The sequence below is a fragment of the Papio anubis genome, chromosome 2 (genome assembly GCF_008728515.1).
Source record: "Papio anubis isolate 15944 chromosome 2, Panubis1.0, whole genome shotgun sequence".
Classification (NCBI taxonomy): domain Eukaryota; kingdom Metazoa; phylum Chordata; class Mammalia; order Primates; family Cercopithecidae; genus Papio; species Papio anubis.
In genome coordinates this window covers 193,650,524-193,660,750 of record NC_044977.1, presented here as the reverse complement: position 1 = coordinate 193,660,750, position 10,227 = coordinate 193,650,524, and the positions used below count along the sequence as shown (strand labels likewise).

The 10,227-nt window shown below is 43.8% G+C and overlaps 2 pseudogenes; one reads left to right on the top strand and one right to left on the bottom strand.

The window, feature by feature from the left end:
- Positions 1 to 5,178: 5,178 nt before the first annotated feature.
- Positions 5,179 to 6,273, top strand: LOC101016688 (annotated as a pseudogene).
- A 1,030-nt stretch (positions 6,274 to 7,303) lies between these two features.
- Positions 7,304 to 8,088, bottom strand: LOC116273864 (annotated as a pseudogene).
- Between the last annotated feature and the right edge of the window lie 2,139 nt (positions 8,089 to 10,227).

Genomic DNA, 10,227 nt, shown 5'->3' with positions numbered 1-10,227 from the left:
GTTACTTGTAATGTCTCCTTTTTCACCTCTGATTTTATTAATTTGTATCTTCTCTGTTTTTTAGTTAGCCTGTCTAAATATTTGTCAATTGTTTTACTTTTCAAAAATTCAACTTTTTGTTTCGTTGATCTTTTGCATTTCTTCATTTTAGCTTTATTTATTTCCACTCTAATTTTTATTATTTCTTTTCTTTTAATTTTGAGTTTGGTTTGGCTTTTTTATTCTAGTTAATTAAGATGTATTGTTAGGTTATTTATTGGCAGCTTTTCTGCTTTTTATGTAGGCACTTACAGTTATAAATTTTCCTTTTATAATAGTACCTGTTTTACTATATTCCATAGGTTTTGCTATGCTATACTTCCATTATCATTTGTTTCAAGAAATGTTTCCATTTTCTTCTTAATATTTTTACTGACCTACTGATCATTAAAGAGCATATTGTTTAATGTCCATGTGTTTGTATAGTTTCTGAAATTCATTTTTTAATTGATTTCTAGTTTGTTCCATTGTGGTCAGAGAAAATGCTTAACATTACTTCAATTTTTTGAATGTTTTTAGACTTGTTACTTAACATATGGTCTATCCTTGAAAATAACCCATGTGCAGAGAAGAAGAATGTGTATTCTGCAGCTGTTGGATGAAATTTTCTATAAATATCTATTAGGTTCTTTTGTTATATAGTGCAGATTAAGTCTGATGTTTCTTTGTTGATTTTCTGTCTGGAAGGTCTATCCAACGACTAAAGCAGGGTGTTGAAGTGTCCAGCCATTATTGTATTGATGTCTCTTTCTTTAGCTCTTATTAATATTTGCTTCATTTATCTAGGTGCTTTAATGTTGGGTGGATATATATTTCCAATTACATCCTCTTGCTGAATTGATCTCTTTATTATTATATAATGACCTTCTTAATATCTTCCTACAGTCTTTTGTTGAAATCTATTTTTGTGTGGTATAAGTAAGGCTATTTCTGCTCTTTTTTGGTTTCTATTGGCATGGAATAACTTTTTCCATCCTTTTATTTTCAGTCTAAATGTATCTTTATCTAAATGTATCTTTATAGGTAAAGTATTTTTTTTTGTAGGTCACAGATCATTGTCTTGCTTCTTTATCCATTCATCCACTGTTTGTCTTCTGATTGGAGTATTTAGTTCATGTACATTCAATGTTATTATTGATAAGCACTTACTCCTACCATTGTTATTATTTTCTGATTGATTTTTGTCCTCTCAACATTCTTTTCTTTCTTCCCATCTTCCTTTTAGTGAAGGTGATTTCTGTAGCAATATTATCTAATTTCTTGCTTTTTACTTTTTGTACATCTGTGGTATGCTTTTTGATCTGAAATTACCATGAGGCTTGAATATAATATCTTATAACACATCATTTTAGACTATGGACAATTTAACATTGATAGTATAAACAAAGAAACAAGCAAAGTAGCTAATAAAATCTCTACAGTTTAACTCCATTACCGTTCTTTTAAACTTTTTGTTGTTTCTCTTCCTTCCTTATTTTACTGTCTATGTCTTGGAAATATGTTGTAGTTATTTTTTATTGGTTTATTGTTTACTCTTTCTATTTGAGATTTTTGCACACCATAATTACCATGTTATGATATTCTGTGTTTTTCCATGTGCTATTACTAGTGAGTTTTGTATCTTCAGATGATTTCTTATTGCTCACTGACTCTTTTCTTTTAGGTTGAGAACTCCCTTTAGCATTTCTTGTAGGACAGGTTTGGTGTGAATTAAATACCTCAGTTTTTGTTTGTCAGGAAAAGTTCTTATTTCTCCATCAAGTTTAAAGGACTTTTTACCAGATACATTATTCTTTTTTTTTCCTTCAGCTTTTTTAATATGTCATGCCACTCTCTCAGACTGTAAATTTTCCCCTGAAAAGTCTGCTGTCAGATGTATTAGAGTTCCACTGAATGTTATTTGTGTCTCTTCTCTCGCTGTTTTTAGAATCATTTCTTTTTATTATTATTATTATACTTTAAGTTCTAGGGTACATGGGCACAACGTGCAGGGTTTTTACATATGTATACATGTGCCATGTTGGTGTGCTGCACTCATCAACTCGTCAGCACCCATCAACTCGTCATTTAGAATCATTTCTTTATCCTTAACCTTTGGGAGTTCAGTTAAGTGCCTTAAGGTGGTCTTCTTTGGGTTAAATCTGCTTAATGTTCTGTAACTTTCTTGTACTCGAATGTTGATATCGAATGTTGGGGAATTGTTTAATATTATTTAATATTATTTCTTTAAATAAATGTTTAACTCTTATCTCTTTTTCTACCACCTCTTTAAGGCCAATAACTCTTAGATTTTGATTTTGAGGCTATTTTTTAGATTCTGTAGGCATGCTTTATTTTTTATTCTTTTTTGTCTCCTCTGACTTTGTCTTTTCGAATAGTCTGTCTTCATGTTCACTAAATCTATCTTCTCCTTGATCAATTCTTTTAAGTAATTTTGATGAATTCTTAGTATGACAATTGCATTTTAACTTCAGAATTTTGCCTTTTTTTAAAATTTCAATTTCATTGTTAAATTTATCTCACAGAATCTTGAATTCCTTCTCTGTGTTACATTACATTTCTTTGAATTACCTCAACCAGCTATTTTGGATTTCCTGTATGAAAGGTCACATATCTCTATTTTTCCAGGATTGGTCCCTGGTGCCTTTTTAAGCTTGTTTGGTGAGGTCATGTTTTCCTGGATGGTCTTGATACTTGTAGATGTTCATCTATATCTGGGCATTGAAGAGTTCAGTCTTTATTGTAGTCTTCACAGTCTGGGCTTGTTTGTGCCCATTCTTTTGGGAAACACTTTCCAGGTATTCAAAGAGACTTAGGTTCCAAACCCAATAACACAGTAGTTTACGCAAACACATAGGGGTACTGCCTTGGTGACCTTGGATTAACATCAGGAAATATTCTCTTGATTTATCCATTAGAGACTCTTATTCTCTTCCCTTACTTTCTCTCAAACCAGCAGAGGATCTTTCTGTGCTGAGGCATGTGGAGCTGGAGTTGGGGTAACAGCACCCCTGTGGCCACTACCACTGAGACCGTGCTGGTTCACACCTGACGTAAGCACAGAACTTGGTCTCACCCAAGGCCCCCTGTAACCACTACTTGGCTACCATGTAAATTTATTCAAAGCCCTAGGACTGTATGATTAGCAGATGGCAAAGCCAGCCAGGTTTGTGTCTCTGCCTATAGGGCAGCAAGTTCCCCTAGCCATGAGTGGGTCCATAGATGCTGTCTGGGAGCCAGAGATTAAAGCACAGAATCTTCAAAATTTACCTGCTCTTCTATTTTACTGTAGCTAACCTGGCACTTAGGGTGTAAGACAAAGTATTTTCTACTCTTCCTTCCCCTGTCTGCAGACAGAAGAGCCTCTCCTATGACTGCCAACACCACCAGCCCAGTGGGGGGGTTCTGCCAAATCATCATCAATTTCTCACTTAAAGCCCAAGGACTCTTTGGTTAGCTTGGGATAAATTCTGCAATGCCTGGGACTCGACCTTTGGCCCAGGACAAGTGCAGAAATGCTGACCAATCCCCTAGGCCTGGACTCAGGGACTCTAAGAATCTGCTTGGTGGCTCTACGTCACTGTGGCTGAGCTGGTATATCAGGTGCAACGCAGAGTTCCCTTTACTTTCCCTGCTGCTTTTCTCAAACAGAAGAAGTCTTTCACCATAGCTACCACAGCTGGAAATGTGCTGAGTCACACATGAAGTTGGTACTTCTCAGAGCCCAGTGCCCACGGAGTATTGCCTGGGTATCACTGTTTTTATTCTGGGTACAGGGGTTCTTTAGTCAGCAGGTGAGGAATTCTGCCAGGTCTTTACTGACATGGCAGCACTGAGTTTAATGTTAAATTCCCCAGTCACTGTGCTCTCCCTCTCCCAAATTCACAGGTTTCTTTGTGTTGTGTGGCTGCTGCTGGGTGGGGGAGTGGTGTTGTAAGCACTCCCTTAGCTGCTCTGGCTGGTGTCTCAGGAGGCCACATTCTCCCCACCGTCCACATCCCACTGGCTCCAAGCCCAGCTCGGAGTATGACTTGCCTAACAATTGAAGCCTTTGTGGCCTATATTGCCCCTTCAGTTCTCTTAAGGTGCAATGCCACTTTCATTTATGATTTTAATACTGAGTCTTCCATCTTTTGTTCAGTCAATATAGCGAAAGGTTTGATCTTTCAAAGAATCAACTTTTAGCTATGTTTATTTCTGCTGCTTTCCAACCTTCTATTTTATTGATTTATGTGCTAATCTTTATTATTTCTTTCCTTCTTCTAGCTTTGGATTTAGTCTTTTTTGTTTGTTTGGTTTTTTCTACTGCCCTTAGGTATAGAATGAGGTTACCGATTTGAGATTTTTTTCTTAAATGTAGTTGTTTATATTCATACATTTTCCTTTGAATTCTACTTTCACTGTATTCAATACATTTTGGTATGTTTTGTTTTTATTTTGTCTCAAGATGTTTTATAACTTCACTTGTGGTTTATTCCTTCACTCACTGGTAGTTTAAGAGTGTATTGTTTAATTTCTGCATATTTGTGAATTTTCGAGTTTTCATTTTTTATGTATCTGTTGTTTCTTCCATTGTGGTTTTAAATTATATTTGGTATTATTTCAAGCTTTTTAAAATGATTAGGACCTATTTTGTGGACGAAGATATGGCCTATCCTAGAGAAAGTTCCATATCCGCCTGAAAAGAATGTATATTCTGCTGTTGTTGGGTGGACTGTTCTGTATATGTGTATTAGCTCTAAATGGCTTATACGGTTGTTCAAGTCTTCCACTTCTCATGAAGCTTCTATCTGGTTTTTCTATCCATTAATTAAAATGAGGTATTGAAGTGTCCAACTACTACTATAGAACTGTGGGGTTATCCTTTCAATCCTGTTAATTTTTTCAGCTTTACTGAGGTATAACAGAGAAATAAAAATTGTAAATATTCAAGGTGTACAGTGTGATGTGTTTATATCTATATGCACATTCTGAAATGATTACCAAAATGAAGTCAACATGTTAATTATCTCAGATAATAGTTACTTTTTTGTGTGCATGCGTAGGATAAGAAAACTTAACTCCATCCCCGGTGACTGCAGAGTGGCCATTCCAGCTGCTCCAGGCTCCAGCAGAGGAGGAGCGGGGCGGGTCCAGTAGGGGCCAACAGGCCTGGAGCGCACGCATTCCGGAGCCCACTCAGACCATGTTCCGCAGCCTGGGCGCCCAAGCTGCAGTCGCCCTCTGTGTCCAGACAGCAGCCGCCTGGCAACTCCCGAGCCTGCTCTGCTCGCACTCCCAGCGTCGCAGAACCAGGGCCAGGTGTCCCGGTGGCTGCAGCCAAGCCAGGCATTCTGCCCGGCGGTGGCTGTACAGGGGCGAGAACTGAGAACCTGGCGCTCAACTCCATCGGGGTGGCTGCCAAGTGCCCATGCCAGCGGCCCCGAACTCCCTGCGGTGGAGGAGTGGGGCGGGAGGCAAGTCCTGGGGACCCTCAGCCTGGGCGCGCTGGAGATCCCGGGACCGCCCAGGCCATGCCCCTCCAGCCCGCCTGTGCACCCAAGCTGCAGCCGCCTTCTGTGTGCAGGCAGCAGCCTCCAGGCAACCCCCGACATCTCAGCCCGCACTCCCAACATCTCAGAACTGGGGCCAGATGTCCCAGCTGCTGCGGCCAAGCCAGGCGGTCTGCCCTGGGGCGGCTGCACAGGGGCGGGAACCCGCCCTCAGCCCCATTCCCGGCGACTGCGGAGGGCGCCTGGCTAGTGGTCCCGAGCTCCGGCCGAGGAGGAGCCGGGCGGGGGCAGGCCTGGCAGGCTCTCAGGCCAGGTGCACTCGGGATCCAGAGGCCGTCCGAGCCATGCTCCGCCGCCCGGGCGCTCAAACTGCGGGCGCCCTCTGCCTGCTCGCAGCAGCCTGGCCACTCCCAAGCTCGCTGGCGCTCTCGGCCTCCCAGAACCAGGGCCGGATGTCGCCGCGGCTGCGGACAGGCCAGGAGATCTGCCCGGCGGCGGCTGCACCGGGGCGGGAACTGGCCCTCAGCCCCATCCCCGGTGGCTGCGGAGGGCCCCGCCAGCGGAGGCCGGGCGGGCTGGGCGCCTGCGATTCCAGGACGTCCCGGGCGAGCCCAGGAGAACCCGCAAGCCCCCGGCGCCTGCGCTGGAGCTGCGGCCGCCCCCTGCCGGCCTCCCCCTGCCGGCCTCCCCCTGCCGGTCGCGCGGGCTTGGGAGCGGCTTCCGGAGTCTGCGCGGGCGCTGAGGGGCAGGGGCGCGCCTAACGGCTTCGCCGGGCTCCCTCGGTCTGAGAGGTCGAAGGCTGCGAGTGTCGCTGCTGAAGGCTGTGGTGGGTGGGCCGGGCTGGGTCGCGGATTCTGAGCTACATCGCGGGTCTGGGGGTGGGTGAGGATGCAAAGGCCACGAGGAGCCGCTGGTGGGCGTCTGAGGAGAAGTCGCCCCATGAGGAAGCTCTTCAACTTCGGGAGACGCCTGGGCCAGGCGGTCCTGGGCTCCGTCCACCACGAGTAGGCGGGTCCCGGGTCCCACACCAGGGACGCGGAACTGCGGAAGACCCACAGGGCGGCCATCAAGGGCGAGGCCGCGGAGGCGGAGCTGCCTGGCGCGCAGGAGCCCGGACGTGGATGCCCGCGACAGGAAGGACGGGAGGCGGGAGCTCAGCCCGGGGTGGGAGGGGTCCCCAGGCCCGGCAGCCCCGCAGCCCCTGGGACGGGGGCCTTGGAGGGCGCCAGGCACCTTCGGAGCAGCGGAGCCAAGCGGAGCCTCAGCTGCTTTCCATCGCTGGCGACTCCCCGCCTGGAGCACTTGGTGGAGAATTTGAGTGATTTAACTCACAAAGTTAAGCGTATACACGTTTAAAACATGGGGTCGTGGAGGTGTAGCAGGATGAGCTGCAGACAAAACTCCTCAGACACCGGATTAAAGAAGGAAGAGGTTTTTTATTCCGCCGGGAGCGTGGGCAGACTCGCGTCTTAAGAGCCAGCTCACCGAAATGGAAATACTTGGCCTCTGTAAAGGCTTACAACTTTAAGGGTGAAATGGTCGTGATAAATCGAGGAAGCGTGGGAAACGTGACTGGGGCCTACATGCCTCAGCTAACAGAACAAAAAGTTTTACAATGCTTTTTTATTCTTACAATGTCTGGAATTTACAGATAACACAAGTAGTTTAGGTCAGGGGTTGATGTTATTGTTATTACTTTTTTTTAACTCCTAGGGCCGAGTGGTGGTACCAAGGTTGTCTGGCTATTTATCTTACTTTTGTTTCTTTCTCTCTTTCCTCCTGTCTTATGTCTAGGCAAGGTTGGGGGAGGAGGGCAGCAGGAGTAGTAGTGGTCTCCTTCCTTATTCCCCCTTTGAGAATTTTCACTAATTAGTGGGAGTTCTCACTTTTATTTTTACTTTCTGAGTCTCTTTGGGAGACAGAGCGATAGTGTTTTATGTAATACACTTGTGCTGAAGTTTTCTGATGAACCATGGTAGCTACAAAACCTTTTATCATTTGAAGGAGCAAGTGTAATACACAGGGGAGCAGCAAGCAACTTTCTATTACCAGTAATATAATGAGGGGTTTTTTTTTTACAAGAGCACAAATCCACGTTTATTTATTGATTTTTCATTAGTTCAAATCCTTGAGGGGTACAGCATCACTTGGATTCTGTGTCCAATGGCCTTAGCAGGAAGATTGCTTCAGAATTTGGCAGGAACCATGCCACTGTTTCCATGGGCAGGAGTTACCTTTCCCCAGATGACTGGTTTTATTTGGTTTGCCGCCAGGAGTCACTGTGTTGTTCTTTGCTTTATATACATAAGCGCATCATTTGCCCAAATAGAATTCTGTTTCATCTCGGGCATAAACACCTTCAATTTTAAGAAGAGCTGTGTGCTCCCTTTGGTTCTGGAGACCCCGCTTATAGCCGGCAAAAATGGCCTTGGACCACAGCCTTCCAGACATAGTTCCTTTTAGAAGCCCCATTCCCAGCAGGCCTCCACAGGAGCCAAGATGGCGGGAAGAACATACTGAGGGTTTTAAATTTTTATAGCTGGAAACTATTTTCTAAATGAAGACCTAGGATCAAATCTGTGTTAAACTTGTACAGGCACATGTATCAACTTTGTCGTGTCCTAAGCAGGTTAGTTTTGTCACTGGGTCTTAAACGCTTTTTCTTAGCGAGTAACACAGTATTTTTTAATAACAGAAGTTTTTAAGAGCCAGATACTTGAACTTGGGGCATCTGTTTGGGGAAAGAGTTAGTTAAAGTTATCTTGAGGCATTAACTCTTTTGCTTCTCAAGGCCATTGGTCTCTTATGTTAGCCTTTTTATAAACATAACATGAAGAAATATCCAGGCTGCCAGCAATGTGTTCAGCCAACTGAGCAAATAGGCTTTTTCTGTTTTTGCTAAAGGAAGAGGTTCTGGTAACTTCTGGTTTATATGTTTAAAGAATGACTATAAGACTCGGAATTGTTGCTGGGCTGGACAGGTCTGAGTTTCCTAAGTAGTATGTGTACAGTGGGGACACCTTATATAGGCGTTTCTTCTAGCGTGGTTATGGGGGGTAACAGCAAGAAAACAATGTACAGCAAGAACAAAAGAGGTCCTTATCTGGGAAAAAGGTTGAATACAGCGACAGAACAATAGGAAAACAGTATTTCAGGAAAACTATTAAGATTTTTAACTACATTTACTTGCTTGATGAGTCCTCAAGCTATGACCGTGCATAGACTAGTCAGCTGCCGGTGTGTGACTAGAACAGGGCTTGTTGTCTCCTCAAGCTTCAGCCATGCGTAGACTGGTCAACCTCCGGAGTGACCAGAACAGGGCTGTCGTCCTCAGCAGCAGCTTGGTCTTGTCTCAGGATCAGCCAGATTGGATGATCTGTGTCCTGCTGGCTGGTCCACTTGTCCTGAGCTGCCAGTGTTAGCTGACTGTAGTGGATCCAAGACACAACACTTGCAACTTTAACAGCAGTGGGAGTGGACAAGGTTACAGTATAGAGCCAATTCTATATATGTCCTAGAAAAATTAGATTTTACTTTAAACAGAGTCGCTAGATTTAAAGGGGTATCAGGCTTATAGGCATTTTCATTTATTTAATTATGAACATTTTGTATGGCTATTTTTACCTGCATTTGCTTTCTTAAGGTTAATTTCTTTAGTTTCTGGAGGTCACTTTTAATTTGACCTATGATTTGGGGGTGGCCGACCAAACAAAATCTTATAGGGCAAATACCTAGTTTATTTGGTGGAGGTGCACCTGACTCGGAGGAGGACCACAGGCAAAAACCTGATTTCATCTTAAATGAGCAAATAAGCACTAGCATGTACTGATAGTCTCCAGCCTGGGGCAGTTCTGTAAAGTCTATAGGCAAGTTTTCACAAGGTATGGCTCTTTTTACTGTTTAAGTTTCTTAGAGGAGGGGTTCTTCTCCCCCTGCCTCCCCCACTTGTAACTCTATTTAATGGCTTAGGCTTCAGTGAGAAATTGGAATCCAGATACAGCAGAATCTTGCTGTTTTTAACTTCTAATGTGACCATGGGCTCCTGGGAGCCTAATGAGAAGGTGCATAGTCTGCCCTAGTCTTTACATTCTTCAGCTCCTGTCAGTCTGATCAGATCAGTATTTGGTACCTCCAAGGTATGGCAGCCCTTGGCCGATGGCCTATTTGTCTTGCAGCCTTGGCCATTTCCTTTACTGCCTTTTGAACATTTACCCTTCTAGTGTCCTTTCTTTTTGCATCTTGCACATTAATCTCTCTCTTGCCTTGTCCAGCTCTTGAATCCTTGCCTAACTTGACTTCTTTCACATTTACATTCACGTCCACGTCCTCTCACATTGCTAATTTTTCTTTTTTACACTTAATCTTAGTCTTTTTTTTTTTCTTTCCCAATTTTGTTACTTGGTTACAGTTAACATACACCTCAATGGCCACTTTTATTTTTTTTTATTTTTATTTTTTATTTTTTGAGACGGAGTCTTACTCTGTCCCCCAGGCTGGAGGGCAGTGGCCGGATCTCAGCTCACTGCAAGCTCCTCTCGGGTTCACGCCATTCTCCTGCCTCAGCCTCCCGAGTAGCTGGGACTACAGGCACCCGCCACTTTGGCCGGCTAGTTTTTTGATAGACTAGGTGGTATTCATGCCTGCAGCCTCTGCTTGATGTTACCATGGGATTGCTTTACAAATGAAGTATTCACTA